This window comes from Triticum aestivum, chromosome 5D (genome assembly GCF_018294505.1).
Source record: "Triticum aestivum cultivar Chinese Spring chromosome 5D, IWGSC CS RefSeq v2.1, whole genome shotgun sequence".
In the NCBI taxonomy this organism is placed as follows: domain Eukaryota; kingdom Viridiplantae; phylum Streptophyta; class Magnoliopsida; order Poales; family Poaceae; genus Triticum; species Triticum aestivum.
This window is the reverse complement of record NC_057808.1, coordinates 444,386,896-444,404,452: the sequence shown is the minus strand read 5'-3', so window position 1 is coordinate 444,404,452 and position 17,557 is coordinate 444,386,896. Positions and strand designations below refer to the sequence as shown.

At 45.3% G+C, this 17,557-nt stretch overlaps 1 pseudogene; it reads left to right on the top strand.

The window, feature by feature from the left end:
• Positions 1-4,798: 4,798 nt before the first annotated feature.
• Positions 4,799-17,557, top strand: part of LOC123120871 (uncharacterized) — a 63,652-nt pseudogene continuing 50,893 nt past the window's right edge.

The following is a 17,557-nucleotide window of genomic DNA, read 5'->3' as shown; positions in this document are numbered from 1 at the left end:
GCAGCGGAAGTCTATTAAAAAGGCGGCGGAAGTCTTGGTTTGGCAGCGTAACAACTCTGGCTGGGCTCCACAACACACAGGACTGGCAAGGTTACGGCCTAGCACGACGGATCAAGCGAGCAATACGGGTATGACCTACAAAACTGGCATGACACGCCAGGTCAGAACATTGAATGTACTTGCAAGACAACCAAATACATAGCATCCAAACAAGCTGCAGACAAAGCAAGAACCGAGCGCATGCAACACCCTATCTCATATCAATTACTAAACATGGCATGATAAAAATCAACTAAGCATGAACAAAATCATAACATCTACTAACATGGCAATGACATGGCATATCAGAACATGATTATAACATTGTAATAGCAAAACATAGAATTTTATCTCAATCATGGCATAACTTAACATGTCAATCAAAGCATAGCATGGCATCAAGAAACTATGCTGAAAATAAACTACCAATAATATCCAATGCAGACATAGCATGTTAACATTATGCAATCATCTTCTGTTCTATCATGGTTCTTTAAATGCAAATAATGATATATTATTCCAAACTTGTGCACCGAGTCCCTCGGACTCTCTTATCAACTGTGATCATCTCTGGATCACAAACACACCAACAAAGTGGTCTTTCTCAAGAACAACTCGTGATCCTTACGGCGATCACAACCACGACCAACACTTGGTCTCCAACCGTGATCCTTACGGCGATCACAACCACGACCAATATTTGGCCCGTGATCCTTACGGCGATCACAACCACTTATCTCATCATCAAAATATCGTCGTGACTCCTCACGACTATCTCATAGTTCAAGTTACCATATTCTTGTTATCACATATTTGTTTACCAACTTGATTATTTTGGTTTGTCCTCCATTTCGACCAAGACCTGATAGTGGGACCTACTATGAACTGTTGCTATCGATAGACTTTATACACTCTGCAGAGGTAGCCCACTGTACCCACACCACGGAACCCATGGCCTCGTCATCCCATTCGGGTGGACCAACGGCATTCCGACGAAACCAACCTACTGCCATGACACTCTCCCGGCCACTCCGACCCAATCCCCAACGGGCTGGTCCTGGGTGGCCCCGTCTCTACCAAAGACACCCCGACCACCGTCGTGGTCAACTCCCACTCGGGGACTGGTACCAAAAATCTCAAAAACGAGCACACAAGGTTATGTCCGCTTACCTGATCAGGGTAAGCACGCCCTAACCTTCCCTAGTGGGAGGCACCGGCGAGAGGTCACGACAATAGCTCGCATTAAGGCCTTCCCACAAAGGCAAATGTGGCTGCACTGAAAAAGTTCGGTTTGGCGGCACTATGACTCGATCCCATCGATGACGGAGGAGGTTTGTTATTATTAAGTCATTTTATTTCCTTCTCCATCATCATGAACATATTTAACATGAGTGCAACATGCCGCATACAAATGCATGAACAAAATATTGAACTCCTGAAGTGCACAACTATAACATAAAGGACACGACAATAGTATATCAACAGTGCATTACAATCCTCATAACAATTTATAACGATGACATGCAAATAAAGTAGAGTAGTGGCATGGCATTATTAATAATAACATTCTAATTAACATGGCAAAGGTATCATGAAACACAAGCATGCAAGATAGGTATAAAGAAATAACTACCGACGAAAACGATATAAAACAACTGCAACTACACACACACACAAGGTGCAAGCAAAGTCAACATGCAAGTTCGGGGCTCATGATAAGAGGTTGGCTTGCCTGGGGGTCGACAAATACTCCGGGAAGAAGTGCGAAATGATCACGAAAAGATTTGCCGAAAACAGTTCCTTCTCGGAGGGGGATGTTTACGGGCAAGGGAAAAAAGGTCATTTTCACTGTGTGAAGATATTATGAAAATGACATCAACGGAACGGGCTCGACGAAACGAAGACGTGGGCTCTGGATTCACCTCATTCGGAGCTACGGGTAAAAAGATATGATTGTTTAACTACCAGGGACCTATCTGTAAAGAAAATCATTACAAACTGGCCCCTGGCAGAAAAACAAATCGCGTCTTTCTCAGGAATACGCTTTCCAGAGAGGAAAGCGCATTCTGGCCCGAAGAAGAGGAGGAATATGCTTTCGACGACTGAAAGCGCACTTCCCGAAATACGCTTTCGCGTACGAAAAATGGTTTCTCGGCGGGGCGCCGCCACTTATCCGACGTGGCCAGCGGGGCCACGCCCTACGGTCGCCGACAGGTGGGGCCGCGCGGGAAAGGGCCCGCCTGGCCCTGGCTTCTTCAACCTCCCGCATCGACGCGCGCCTGGCCGACAGGAGGCGCCCGCCCCGACGGCGCTTGCCGGCGCGTCCGACCACGGCAGGCGACGGGCGACCTACCCACGGGCTCAGGAGGAGGAGGCGCACCCTGGGGTAGTCTCCGTTTCTAGCGAGGATCGCGGGAGAAGAAGTAGTAGGGCCCGCGGCGAAGAGAAGCTTCGACCACCGGAGAAGATGGGGCTTGGTGGGGGAACGGGAGGGCTGAGGCCACGCGGAGGTTCGCCGGAGCCTGAGGGTTGCAGAGGTGGTGGAGGAACGGCGAGGGGAGGCTCTGGTCGCTGGAATCAGGGAAGGCTGGGACGGCGGCCATGGCTATGGGGAGGGGGCCAGAGAGGGGCTCCGGGAAGAATGAGCGCTTGGGGAGGCGTAGAAGAGTGCGGGGGAGCTGCTGATGAGCTCGGGCAAGGCGCGGACGGGCTATTTATAGCCGGGGCAGGGGCACCCGAGCCGGGCACCGCCGAGCGCGTCCGACCGCGGCTCTGCCGTGCTCAGCAGTCACGGGGAGGCACGGGAAGGCGACGAGGGGGAAGTGGACGAGCGCCAGAGAGTCACGGAGACGAGCAACGCTCGGAGACGAACGGAGGAAGAGGACACCGGGGAGGAAGAGGACGAGCTCACGGGCACGCACTGCTCGAGCGTTGGCACGGCTCGTCGGAGAAGAAAACGAAGGGGGCCAGAGGTCCAGAGGGAAGACGACGTCGAGGGGGAGCTGTTGGGCATTAATGGCGAGGCCAGAGACAGTCGGGGCAGCGCTGCCGACGACAACAGTGGCTAGACCACCGTTTTGGCTGGCTGCCCTCGTAGTCACCACTGGCATGGCGCGATCTGGTTTATTTACTGATGTAAGTTCATGTCTACCGCGTAGTCCTTCCAGCGTGGAGTATTACCATGGTAAAGAAACGGGCAGAGACAAATTGAGCTAAGTAAACCAAGCTGCACAAGTTTGATGTTGCAAACTTGGCCACACTCTAGAGATTAAACCAGAGAGGGTAAAAGGTAAATAGGTTGTCTGGGAGGCTTAGGGTAGAAAGGACTACGGTCCTGGGAGTTTTGAGGTAATTTGGACAACTATTTACCATAGTTGCTGTACAACCACCAAATCTGACCCAGAAACTGAATCATGATGAAGCACTCACTAGGAGAGATGGATTGAGCTAAATCTTGGCAAATCTTGATGATTTGGACATACAATGATGCTGCAAAAAGTTCATACCAAATTGACTCACCAAAGTGGTACTTCCTTCACAGCTATCATTTCTGTCCAAAAACTTCAGAAAAATCCTCAGGGCAATTGGCTAGATGAAATGATCCCAACTCTTGTGGAGAGAGGTTATATGGATATGAGAATCCCTGGGAATATTTTCAGCCATAATGGAGCAAGATAAAATGTACTTGCTTCACAAACAGAAAAATTGGACAGAAACCAAGAATTGCTCCTGTGCTCTCATAGTTCAACTAAATGAACTGAATTTGGGTGGAGGCTAATGATTTGAGAAATAGGAGAGGATGGCAAAGTTTCATCCCATTTTGAAACTCTATGAAGGTACTTCCTTCACAAAGTTGTATTCTGGTCAGAAACTTTGAAAAATTGCACAGGGAGCTAGGATGAATGGATTGAGCTCATATTTGGCATCCATGGGTTATTTATACATGTTAATCACCCTGCCAAATTTCAGCTCAATTGGAATTAGGAATAAAGCACTTCCTTTGAAAAATTCAGAGAAGGCAGAAACCTGCATTGGATCATGTGCCAAAATTTTGAACTGAGGAACATGATATTAGGTTGTAACTAGTGATTATATAGCAAGGGCAAGCTCCACAATTTATGTGGGAATTTTCTCTGCTATAGAAATAGTAGTTCCTTTAGAAAATGGCAGAAATGCAATATTGGCATTAAATAGGAAAAGGAAATTTTCCTTATTTAATTATGGCCAATATACTCGCCAGAGCTTGAATTAGGCATAACTATCAACTCCACCAATTCTCATGAATTTAGGAAATGGCTAGCTATGCCTTTGGATTTTATTCCTCAGAAAGGCAAGAAAAGGAATAAATCATAATTCAAAAATATTGCATGGGGCTTGGCAATATTTTTTGCATATCCAAGGTGCAGAAAGATAGGATGATCTCTGGGAACAATTGGGAGGATAAACAGATCAAAGAAAATGAGAGCTCCTTTGTATTCACAAAGGGCATATTCAAATTCCAAAATTTTGGAATTAGGGTTTGAGCTGATGCAAATGAGGTCTTGCCCACTGAAAAAGACATGAGCAAGGTTTTGAAAGGTTGCAAATGACAAAATTCTCAGAGTCATCCAGCAAACTCAGGAGAAAATTTTGAAAATGAGTGCCAGGAAGGGAATAACAGCTCAAAAATTGATAACCCAATTTTGGGGCTGTTACACCGTTCTTCCTCTGGCGACTCATCGCAAACCGAGTTGCCAGCTTTCAAAACTGCTCCTGGGTAATGGCAATTGATTTTACTCTGTAACTCTTGATACTCTTACATTTATACTGGCTTGTCATAACCCGTGTAGTGGTCAAGCAAAGCCTAACAATAAGGCGAAGGTGACCAAGCCAACTGAGGCACCTGAAGCTGCTGAGCCGGAACAGCAAGTCTCAGCTCCTGAAGCTTCTGACAAACAGCCGGAAGAACCTGCCTCTGGCCCTCCACCTGAAATTCCTGACCTCTCCCGTGACCACACGGATATCAATCCTGCGCCCACCGAGTCATCCAACCCACTTAAGCCGCCAGAAGAACATGAAGAAGACGTTATGATTACTGGCACCAGCTTCCAAGAACCGGGACGTCCAACTGTCTTGGCCAAGCACTCTGCGAAGGATGAGTTCATTGAGAGGCGGAAATTAAAATTTGATATTGCTGATTACTCTCAACTGAACGTCAATGAAGTTTTCTCTGGTTATCTTAACCAAGTTCATTCCATCCGTGACCTTGAGATTGACATGGTCAAACAAATGCACCAAAAGTATGAGGTATGACTTCCAGCTTTGAGTAATTTATGTATATCCTGCCAGCCCCCAAGTATACTGGTTATGATAAGATTGAATAGGCAATAGACTTAGAAGAATCCATAAACTTCTGTCCTAGAATCCCTCCAAGTCCGGTTTATATATAAACCGGATGTTTAGGCAGTTTTAGCTTTGCATCCATAGTCCCCAAGGGCCGGTTTCATCAGCATGAATGAGCCGGTCCTATTTATCATTTGTAAGAAAAGAGAGCTTAACTGCATAGCCCCCATGAGTCGGTTGGGACTGTTTACAGCACATCCGGCTCATTATGAAGAAGATACAAGCGATATGCATTAGCCACCAAGTGCCAAGTAGTCTTGCTTGCAAAGTGCTTGGGACTTTAGTTATAAGAGCCGTTTCCTTGAAAAATTTCTTTGACAGACATTAGCCCCCAAGTGTCAAGTGTTGTTGCTTGCAGAAGACTTGGGACTTATATTCTTGTAACCTTGATATAAATGTTGATAACTCTGCACTTCATACAGGCTGCTACTGCTGAACTAGAGTCTCAATTGAACGACACAAAGACCTGGCTGGCGACTCAGGAAACTGAGACCCGGAAAGCTGAGTCAAAATTCCAGTTTAGCGTGGCTGAGTCGGAAAAGCTGAAGACCAGTTTTGAGGCGGAGAAAAAGACTTGGGCTGAAGAAAAGACTGCTTTAACACAGCGGGGTGAGAAAGCAAGGCAGCGCTTCAAGAGGTGACCACTGAGCTCACCGGCTTAAAACACCGTGTATCTCAGATGGTTTTTGCTATATTTGGTGAGCCTCCTTGCTAGTCATCAGAAGTGAATTTTTTTTGTGATCATATGCCCTGCCATTTAACCAATTGTGATATATCCAGGTCCCAGGAGCAGTAACCTCAATCAAGACATGCTTGTGAAGCTCAAAGCTGTTTACACGCTTGTCGAACAGCTGTACACCGGAGCTCAACGTGCACTGGCTGCAATCTCTCCAACAAACCAAGCGCCTACTATATATGTTGATAGATGTGTTGAAGAAACTGTCTGTACTGCCTGCAAGATTTGACGAGATGAAATGATCATGTGCAAGAGCCGGTGCTGTGACGGCTTTGAGCTGGGCCAAGGCATGGGTACCAGAGCTTGACCCGTCTGAGGTAGCCACTGGTTACCCAAGCTTAAAAGAAGATGGTACACCTTTTGATCAGAAGGACTTCTCGGCTTGCGTAAAAGAATACGTCCAACAACTACCATGATTGCCAATGACTCAGATCTTTCCAAGTATCATCCGGCTTATGACAAGGAGAATCAGAAGATGCAGACTCCGGCTTACAAAGTGATGGACTTAATCCCACCAATTTGTAAGCACACCTTTGCCCCTGAAGTTGATACGTCTGAGCTTATAGATGACGAAGCTGAATTTGAAGCTTTATCTGGCATCGATTCGTCATCACCAACTTTTCAGACAGCGGAGGAGGACGAAGAACCGGCAAGGGATGATGCAGAAACCTCCGGTGAGCAAGGCCAAGAAGATTGAACCGCCGGGCGGTTTTAGATACTTGATCTTTGAAAAACACTTGATCTCATTCGGCTCATGGAGTCATGTAATAGGTTAGTAACAACTTGAACCTGTCGTGCCATCGTGCACGTTTCTGTCTTTTGCCTTAATACTGCTAATCCTCCGGTTTAAAAAACCATGATGGGGATGATAGCATTTGATTTATGCAGATCTGAACGATTACTGTCCTGCACATAAAGAAAATACAAGCCCCCTGGCGGCTTACCGCCAGGTGGGTCAAGATACCCAATTGAAGCCACTGGGGACGAAAAGTCCATAACCAGGGTCGGTCTGGCACTTGTTAAATAAGATGTCATACCTGTAGTATATACTTACACTGCCGGCTTATCAGCTTCATACAGTTAGAGGTATTTTAGAGCTGTATCTGTAAACATAAGAGTATGATACTCTGGCGACTTAGAATCTGCCATCCTGGCGGGTTATAGACACCCAGAAGATGCTTCAAATATGAGCCATAAGTAGGGCAGCTGGGCCCGATTTGTAAAAAACCAAAAGTCAAGGAAGAAATCTTCGAATATAAATGAAAAATCAAAAGAAATTCGAGGCTTTGGTGGGCTGCCAAGCCAAAGTGTCTTCTTCAATGAAACTAGCCTGAGCCATTGGATTGTTCGTGCATTCCATGAGCCTAACTCACAGTGTGCCCAATCGACATTTGAACCCTAGATAAAGTATGGTCTTGCTCAAAGACTTATCAGGTGTACGCGGGGCCAGAGTAACAGCATACATCACGGGCTGATTTATCCAAGTTTCAAGGAAGGTGGCTTATGAAGCCTGGATCTATCCTGACTATCTGTAAACCGTGCTCTCGCATGACAAGCCGCCGTTTGAACCTTAACGAGCTCAGATCTTGGTCGAATACACCGTAAGATTGATCGTTAAGAGTTCGACGGGTCAATCGGGATTACCCGATGGAGTTGAAGCAGCTGGCTATAGGTAGGATGAACCGGAAAGGTTATGTCCACTTTGGTCGAATACGCCTATGTTTGGACAAACCTGGTCAAGAGGGTAGTAACGCTATGTTCTCTTTGGTCGAATACGCCTATGTTTGAACAGGGAGCCCCCAAGTGACACACTGACAACTCGTACTCGTCAAGGACCTATGTTTGAGCCGTGTTGTGCATCTAACTCTCTTTGGTCCCTGAAGTTTAGGCGTTGAGCCTCATAAACGAATATGATGATAAAGACTCAGCTTCAAGGAAGTGAAACGATAGAGGCCCTGAATTTTCAGGGATGCCGGCTTTATTATACTGCTTATAATATATACATCATCGAACTATGATACATCATGAGAGCCGGTGGCTCAAGTATAGTAGGGTCGAAGATGAGCTATATTCCACGGCCGACGGGTCTCTTCCTCCGACTTACGTGAGTCCTTGTGGTCTCGAACGTCGATAAGATAATATGACCCATTATGCAGATTCTTGCTGACCACAAAAGGTCCTTCCCAAGGCGGCGATAGCTTGTGCATATCCTTTTGGTCCTAGATGAGCTGGAGCACTAAGTGGCCTTCTTGAAAGGTTCTGGTTTTGACCCGACGGCTGTGGTAACGAAGTAGTGAAGGAAATATGTCCTAGAGGCAATAATAAAGTTATTATTTATTTCCTTATATCATGATAAATGTTTATTATTCATGCTAGAATTGTATTAACCGGAAACTTGATACATGTGTGAGTACATAGACAAACAGAGTGTCACTAGTATGCCTCTACTTGACTAGCTCGTTGATCAAAGATGGTTAAGTTTCCTAGCCATTGACATGGGTTGTCATTTGATTAATGAGATCACATCATTAGGAGAATGATGTGATTGACTTGACCCATTCCGTTAGCTTAGCACTCGATCGTTTAGTATGTTGCTATTGCTTTCTTCATGACTTATACATGTTCATATGACTATGAGATTATGCAACTCCCGTTTATCGAAGGAACACTTTGTGTGCTACCAAACGTCACAACGTAACTGGGTGATTATAAAGGTGCTCTACAGGTGTCTCCGAAGGTACTTGTTGGGTTGGCGTATTTCGAGATTAGGATTTGTCACTCCGATTGTCGGAGAGGTATCTCTGGGCCCTCTCGGTAATGCACATCACTTAAAGCCTTGCAAGCATTGCAACTAATGAGTTTGTTGCGGGATGATGTATTACGGAACGAGTAAAGAGACTTGCCGGTAACGAGATTGAACTAGGTATCGAGATACCGACGATCGAATCTCGGGCAAGTAACATACCGATGACAAAGGGAACAACGTATGTTGTTATGCGGTCTGACCGATAAGGATCTTCGTAGAATATGTGGGAACCAATATGAGCATCCAGGTTCCGCTATTGGTTACTGACCGGAGAGGTGTCTCGGTCATGTCTACATAGTTCTCGAACCCGTAGGGTCCGCACGCTTAACGTTACGATGACGGTTATATTATGAGTTTATGTGTTTTGATGTACCGAAGGAGTTCGGAGTCCCGGATGAGATCGGGGACATGACGAGGAGTCTCGAAATGGCCGAGACGTAAAGATCGATATATTGGACGACTATATTCGGACTTCGGAAACGTTCCGAGTGATTCGGGTATTTTTCGGAGTACCGGAGAGTTACGGGAAAGGAGACAAAGGCTCCAATGGCCGCACCCCTCCCCATTGACTAGTCCGAATTGGACTAGGGAGGGGGGGGCGCCCCCTTCCTTGTTTCTCCTTCTCCCTTCCCTTCTCCTATTCCAACAAGGAAAGGAGGAGTCCTACTCCCGGTGGGAGTAGGACTCCCCCCTTGGCGCGCCCTCCTCCTTGGCCGGCGGCCTTCCCCTTGCTCCTTTATATACGGGGGCAGGGGGCACCCCATAGACACAACAATTGATCTATTGATCTCTTAGCCGTGTGCGGTGCCCCCCTCCACCATATTACACCTCAATAATGTCGTAGCGGTGCTTAGGCGAAGCCCTGCGTCGGTAGAACATCATCATAGTCTCCATGCCGTCGTGCCGACGAAACTCTCCCTCAACACTCGGCTGGATCGGAGTTCGAGGGACGTCATCGAGCTGAACGTGTGCTGAACTCGGAGGTGCCGTGCGTTCGGTACTTGATCGGTTGGATCGTGAAGACGTACGACTACATCAACCGCGTCGTGTTAACGCTTCCGCTTTCGGTCTACGAGGGTACGTGGACGACAGTCTCCCCTCTTGTTGCTATGCATCACCATGATCTTGCGTGTGCGTAGGAATTTTTTTGAAATTACTACGTTCCCCAACAGTGGCATTCGAGCCTGGTTTTATGCGTTGATGTTATATGCACGAGTAGAACACAAGTGAGTTGTGGGCGATATAAGTCATACTGCTTACCAGCATGTCATACTTTGGTTCGGCGGTATTGTGAGATGAAGCGGCCCAGACCGACATTACGCGTACGCTTACGCGAGACTGGTTTCACCGTTGCGAGCACTCGTTGCTTAAAGGTGACTGGCGGGTGTCTGTCTCCCTCACTTTAGTTGAACCGAGTGTGGTTACGCCCGGTCCTTGCGAAGGTTAAAACAGCACCAACTTGACATACTATCGTTGTGGTTTTGATGCGTAGGTAAGAACGGTTCTTGCTAAGCCTGTAGCAGCCACGTAAAACTTGCAAAAACAAAGTAGAGGACGTCTAACTTGTTTTTGCAAGGCATGTTGTGATGTGATATGGTCAAGACATGATGCTATATTTTATTGTATAAGATGATCATGTTTTGTAACCGAGTTATCGGCAACTGGCAGGAGCCATATGGTTGTCGCTTTATTGTATGAAATGCAATCGCCATGTAATTGTTTTACTTTATCACTAAGCGGTAGCGATAGTCGTAAAAGCAATAGTTGGCGAGACGACAACGATGCTACGATGGAGATCAAGGTGTCGCGCCGGTGACGATGGTGATCATGACGGTGCTTCGGAGATGGAGATCACAAGCACAAGATGATGATGGCCATATCATATCACTTATATTGATTGCATGTGATGTTAATCTTTTATGCATCTTATCTTGCTTTGATTGACGGTAGCATTATAAGATGATCTCTCACTAAAATTTCAAGATAAAAGTGTTCTCCCTGAGTATGCACCGTTGCGAAAGTTCTTCGTGCTGACACACCACGTGATGATCGGGTGTGATAGGCTCTACGTTCAAATACAACGGGTGCAAAACAGTTGCACACACGGAATACTCAGGTTAAACTTGACGAGCCTAGCATATGCGGATATGGCCTCGGAACACGGAGACCGAAAGGTCGAGCGTGAATCATATAGTAGATATGATCAACATAGTGATGTTCACCATTGAAACTACTCCATCTCACGTGATGATCGGACATGGTTTAGTTGATATGGATCACGTGATCACTTAGAGGATTAGAGGGATGTCTATCTAAGTGGGAGTTCTTAAGTAATATGATTAATTGAACATAAATTTATCATGAACTTAGTCCTGATAGTATTTTTGCAAATTATGTTGTAGATCAATAGCTCGCGCTGTTGCTTCCCTGTGTTTATTTTTGATATGTTCCTAGAGAAAATTATGTTGAAAAATGTTAGTAGCAAAGATGCGGATTGGATCCGTGATCTGAGGATTATCCTCATTGCTGCACAGAAGAATTATGTCCTTGATGCACCGCTAGGTGACAGACCTATTGCAGGAGCAGATGCAGACGTTATGAACGTTTGGCTAGCTCAATATGATGACTAATTGATAGTTTAGTGCACCATGCTTAACGGCTTAGAATCGGGACTTCAAAGACGTTTTGAACGTCATGGACCATATGAGATGTTCCAGGAGTTGAAGTTAATATTTCAAGCAAATACCCGAGTTGAGAGATATGAAGTCTCCCAACAAGTTCTATAGCTAAAAGATGGAGGAGAATAGCTCAAGCAGTGAGCATGTGCTCAGATTGTCTGGGTACTACAATCGCTTGAATCAAGTGGGAGTTAATCTTCCAGATAAAATAGTGATTGACAGAATTCTCTAGTCACCATCACCAAGTTAGTAGAACTTCGTGATGAACTATAGTATGTAAGGGATGACGAAAGTAATTCCCGAGCTCTTCGCGATGCTGAAATCGACGAAGGTAGAAATCCAGAAAGAGCATCAAGTGTTGATGGTTAACAAGACCACTAGTTTCAAGAAAAGGGCAAAGGGATAGAAGGGGAACTTCAAAAAGAACGGCAAGCAAGTTGCTACTCAAGTGAAGAAGCCCAAGTCTGTACCTAAGCCTGAGACTAAGTGCTTCTACTGCAAAGGGACTGGTCACTGGAAGCGGAACTGCCCCAAGTATTTGGTGGATAAGAAGGATGGCAAAGTGAACAAAGGTATATTTGATATACAGATTATTGATGTGTATTTTACTAGTGTTCATAGCAACCCCTCGGTATTTGATACTGGTTCAGTTGCTAAAGAGTAGTAACTCGAAACGGGAGTTGCATAATGAACAGAAACTAGTTAAGGATGAAGTGACGATGTGTATTGGAAGTGGTTCCAAGATTGATATGATCATCATCGCACACTCCCTATACTTTCGGGATTAGTGTTGAACCTAAATAAGTGTTATTTGGTGTTTGCGTTGAGCATGAATATGATTTGATCATGTTTATTGCAATACGGTTATTCATTTAAGTTAGAGAATAATTGTTGTTCTGTTTACATGAATAAAACCTCATATGGTTACACACCCAATGAAAATGGTTCGTTGGATCTCGATCGTAGTGATACACATATTCATAATATTGGAGCCAAAAGATGCAAAGTTAATAATGATAGTGCAACTTATTTGTGGCACTGCCGTTTAGGTCATATTGGTGTAAAGTGCATGAAGAAACTCCATACTGATGGGATTTTGAAATCACTTGATTATGAATCACTTGATGCTTGCAAACCGTGCCTCATGGGCAAGATGACTAAAACGTCGTTCTCCGGAACTATGGAGAGAGCAACAGATTTGTTGGAAATCATACATACAAATGTATGTGGTCCGATGAATATTGAGGCTCATAGCAGGTATCATTAATTTCTGACCTTCACAGATGATTTGAGCAGATATGGGTATATCTACTTAATGAAACAGAAGTCTGAAACATTTGAAAAGTTCATATAATTTCAGAGTGAAGTGGAAAATCATCGTAACAAGAAAATAAAGTTTCTACGATCTGATCGCGGAGACAAATATTTGAGTTACGAGTTTGGTCTTGAACTAAAACAATGTGGAATAGTTTCACAAATTCGTGCCACCTGGAACACCACAACATAATGGTGTGTCCGAACGTCATAACCGTACTTTATTGGATATAGTGCAATCTATGATGTTTTTACTAATAGTTTTGGGGTTATGCATTAGAGACAGCTGCATTCACGTTAAATAGGGCACCATATAAATCCGTTGAGACGACACCGTATGAACTATGGTTTGGCAAGAAACCAAAGTTGTCGTTTCTTAAAGTTTGGGGTTGCGATGCTTATGTGAAAAAGTTTCATCCTGATAAGCTCAAACCCAAATCGGAGAAATGTGTCTTCATAGGATACCCAAAGGAGACAGTTGGGTACACCTTCTATCACAGATCTGAAGGCAAGACATTCGTTGCTAAGTATGGATCCTTTCTAGAGAAGGAGTTTCTCTTGAAAGAAGTGAGTGGGAGGAAAGTAGAACTTGATGAGTTAACTGTACCTGCTCCCTTATTGGAAAGTAGTTCATCACAGAAATCTGTTCCTGTGACTCCTACACCAATTAGTGAGGAAGTTAATGATGATGATCATGTAACTTCAGATCAAGTTACTACCAAACCTCGTAGGTAAACCAGAGTGAGATCCACACCAGAGTGGTACTGTAATCCTGTTCTGGAGGTTATGTTACTAGACCATGACGAACATACGAACTATGAAGAAGCGATGGTGAGCCTAGATTCCGTAAAATGGCTTGAGGCCATGAAATCTGAGATGGGATCCATGTATGAGAACAAAGTATGGACTTTGGTTGACTTGCCCGATGATCGGCAAGCCATAGAAAATAAATGGATCTTCAAGAGGAAGACGGACGCTGATAGTAGTGTTACTATCTACAAAGCTAGAATTGTCGCAAAAAAAGGTTTTCGACAAGTTCAAGGTGTTGACTACGATGAGAGTTTCTCACTCGTATCTATGCTTAAGTCTGTCTGAATCATGTTAGCAATTGCCGCATTTTATGAAATATGGCAAATGGATAAACAAAACTGCATTCCTTAATGGATTTATTAAAGAAAAGTTGTATATGATGCAACCAGGAGGTTTTGTCAATCCTAAAAGTGCTAACAAAATATGCAACCTCCAGTGATCCATCTATGGACTGGTGCAAGCATCTCGGAGTTGGAATATACGCTTTGATAAGTTGATCAAAGGATATAGTTTTATACAGACTTGCGGTGAAGCCTGTATTTACAAGAAAGTGAGTGGGAGCACTACGGCATTTCTGATAAGTATATGTGAATGACATATTGTTGATCGGAAATAATGTAGAATTATTATGCAAAGCATAAAGGAGTGTTTGAAAAGAGTTTTTCAAAGAAAGACCTCGGTGAAGCTGCTTACATATTGAGCATCATGATCTATAGAGATAGATCAAGACGCTTGATAAGTTTTTTCAATGAGTACATACCTTAACAAGATTTTGAAGTAGTTCAAAATAGAACAGTCAAAGAAAGAGCTCTTGCCTGTGTTACAAGGTGTGAAATTGAGTAAGACTCAAAGCCCGACCACGGCAGAAGATAGAAAGAAATGAAAGTCATTCCCTATGCCTTGGCCATAGGAAATATGCCCTAGAGGCAATAATAAAGTTATTATTTATTTCCTTATATCATGATAAATGTTTACTATTCATGCTAGAATTGTATTAACCGGAAACTTGATACATGTGTGAATACATAGACAAACAGAGTGTCAGTAGTATGCCTCTACTTGACTAGCTCGTTGATCAAAGATGCTTAAGTTCCTAGCCATTGACATGGGTTGTCATTTGATTAACGAAATCACCTCATTAGGAGAATGACGTGATTGACTTGACCCATTCCGTTAGCTTAGCACTCGATCGTTTAGTATCTTGCTATTGCTTTCTTCATGACTTATACATGTTCCTATGACTATGAGATTATGCAACTCCCGTTTACCGGAGGAACACTTTGTGTGCTACCAAACATCACAACGTAACTGGGTGATTATAAAGGTGCTCTACAGGTGTCTCCGAAGGTACTTGTTGGGTTGGCGTATTTCGAGATCAGGATTTGTCACTCCGATTGTCGGAGAGGTATCTCTGGGCCCTCTCGGTAATGCACATCACTTAAAGCCTTGCAAGCATTGCAACTAATGAGTTTGTTGCGGGATGATGTATTACGGAACGAGTAAAGAGACTTGCCGGTAACGAGATTGAACTAGGTATCGAGATACCGACGATCGAATCTCGGGCAAGTAACATACCGATGACAAAGGGAACAACGTATGTTGTTATGCGGTCTGACCGATAAATATCTTCGTAGAATATGTGGGAACCAATATGAGCATCCAGGTTCTGCTATTGGTTATTGACCGGAGAGGTGTCCCGGTCATGTCTACATAGTTCTCGAACCCGTAGGGTCCGCACGCTTAACGTTACGATGACGGTTATATTATGAGTTTATGTGTTTTGATGTACCGAAGGAGTTCGGAGTCCCGGATGAGATCGGGGACATGACGAGGAGTCTCTAAATGGCCGAGACATAAAGATCGATATATTGGACGACTATATTCGGACTTCGGAAACGTTCCGAGTGATTCGGGTATTTTTCGGAGTACCTGAGAGTTACGGGAATTCGTATTGGGCCTTAATGGGCCATACGGGAAAGGAGAGAAAGGCTCCAAAGGGTGGCCGCACCCCTCCCCATTGACTAGTCCGAATTGGACTAGGGAGGGGGCGCCCCCTTCCTTGTTTCTCCTTCTCCCTTCCCTTCTCCTATTCCAACAAGGAAAGGAGGAGTCCTACTCCCGGTGGGAGTAGGACTCCCCCCTTGGCGCGCCCTCCTCCTTGGCCGGCGGCCTTCCCCTTGCTCCTTTATATACGGGGGCAGGGGGCACCCATAGACACAACAATTGATCTATTGATCTCTTAGCCGTGTGCGGTGCCCCCCTCCACCATATTACACCTCGATAATATCGTAGCGGTGCTTAGGCGAAGCCCTGCGTCGGTAGAACATCATCATAGTCTCCACGCCGTCGTGCTGACAAAACTCTCCCTCAACACTCGGCTGGATCGGAGTTCGAGGGACGTCATCGAGCTGAACGTGTGCTGAACTCGGAGGTGCCGTGCGTTCGGTACTTGATCGGTTGGATCATGAAGACGTACGACTACATCAACTGCGTCGTGTTAACGCTTCCGCTTTCGGTCTACGAGGGTACGTGGACAACACTCTCCCCTCTCGTTGCTATACATCACCATGATCTTGCGTGTGCGTAGGAAATTTTTTGATTACTACGTTCCCCAACAAGTAGGTCTTGCTGATAAATCGCCGAACGAGCCGCTACGAGATCACGCTCCTCATCCAACAGGTCAAGTGCATCTTGAGGTGCCTTTTCATTGTTAGCTTCAACGTAAGCCGCCACCCGGGGTGAATCGTGACGGATGTCACTAGGGAGAACCGCCTCTGCTCCATAAACCATGAAGAAGGGTGTGTAACCCGTAGATCTGTTGGGGGTCGTGTTGATGCTCCATAACACAGAGGGTAACTCCTCTACCCAACAACCCGGTGTTCTTTGCAAAGGGACCATGAGACCGGGGCTTGATACCTCGCAAAATCTCTTGATTTGCTCGTTCTGCCTGACCATTGGACTGAAGGTGAGCCACAGATGAAACGTCAAGCCGGATATGCTCCCATTGACAAAATTCTTTCATAGCACCTTTAGAGATATTAGTTCCATTATCTGTTATAATGCTGTGTGGAAAGCCAAAACAGAAGATCACTTTCTTCACACTACAAAAAAAGACACATCCGTGACATTTTGGGCCGAACGAACTTTTTTTTGTCATACATATGACACTTCTATGACGATAATTGTGACAAAACCCAGTATCATCATAGATGTGGTGGGCTCCTACTTCTATGACAAAAAATCATGACAGAAAATGGGCTTTTCGTCCTGGGCGGGCCGGAGATGCATCTGCATGACATTCTTTGGGCCGTCCATGACGGAAAAAACCGTGGTAGAAGCGAGGGCGAGGAAAATTTCGGGGAGTTCCCGGTTACGGTGGGAGGTCGGGAGCCGAGCGATGCGCGTTTCTCTCGTACACGTACGCGCGTGTGTGCGAGGCGTTGGCTCTAACTGAACCCGAGCGAGGCGTTGGGCTCTAACTGAACCCGAGCGATTGCACTGCAGGCTACGCGTTACTGAACCCGAGCGATCGATCGATGGCTGTTAACTGAACCCGATCGAGCGATTCCTTCGCTACTGCTGCTAACTGAAGCCGATCGATGCTGCCTCTGGGATGAACAGTGAGCGTTGCGGGGGGTTTGGATGAACAGTGAGCAGTGGCGTTGCCTCTGGATGAACAGGACCCCTTGGTGTGGTGGAGGGCTGGATGAACAGTAGACGATGGAGGGGTGCCCGTGGAGGGGTGGTTGAACAGGACCCCGTGGTGTGGAGGGCTGGATGGACAGTAGACGG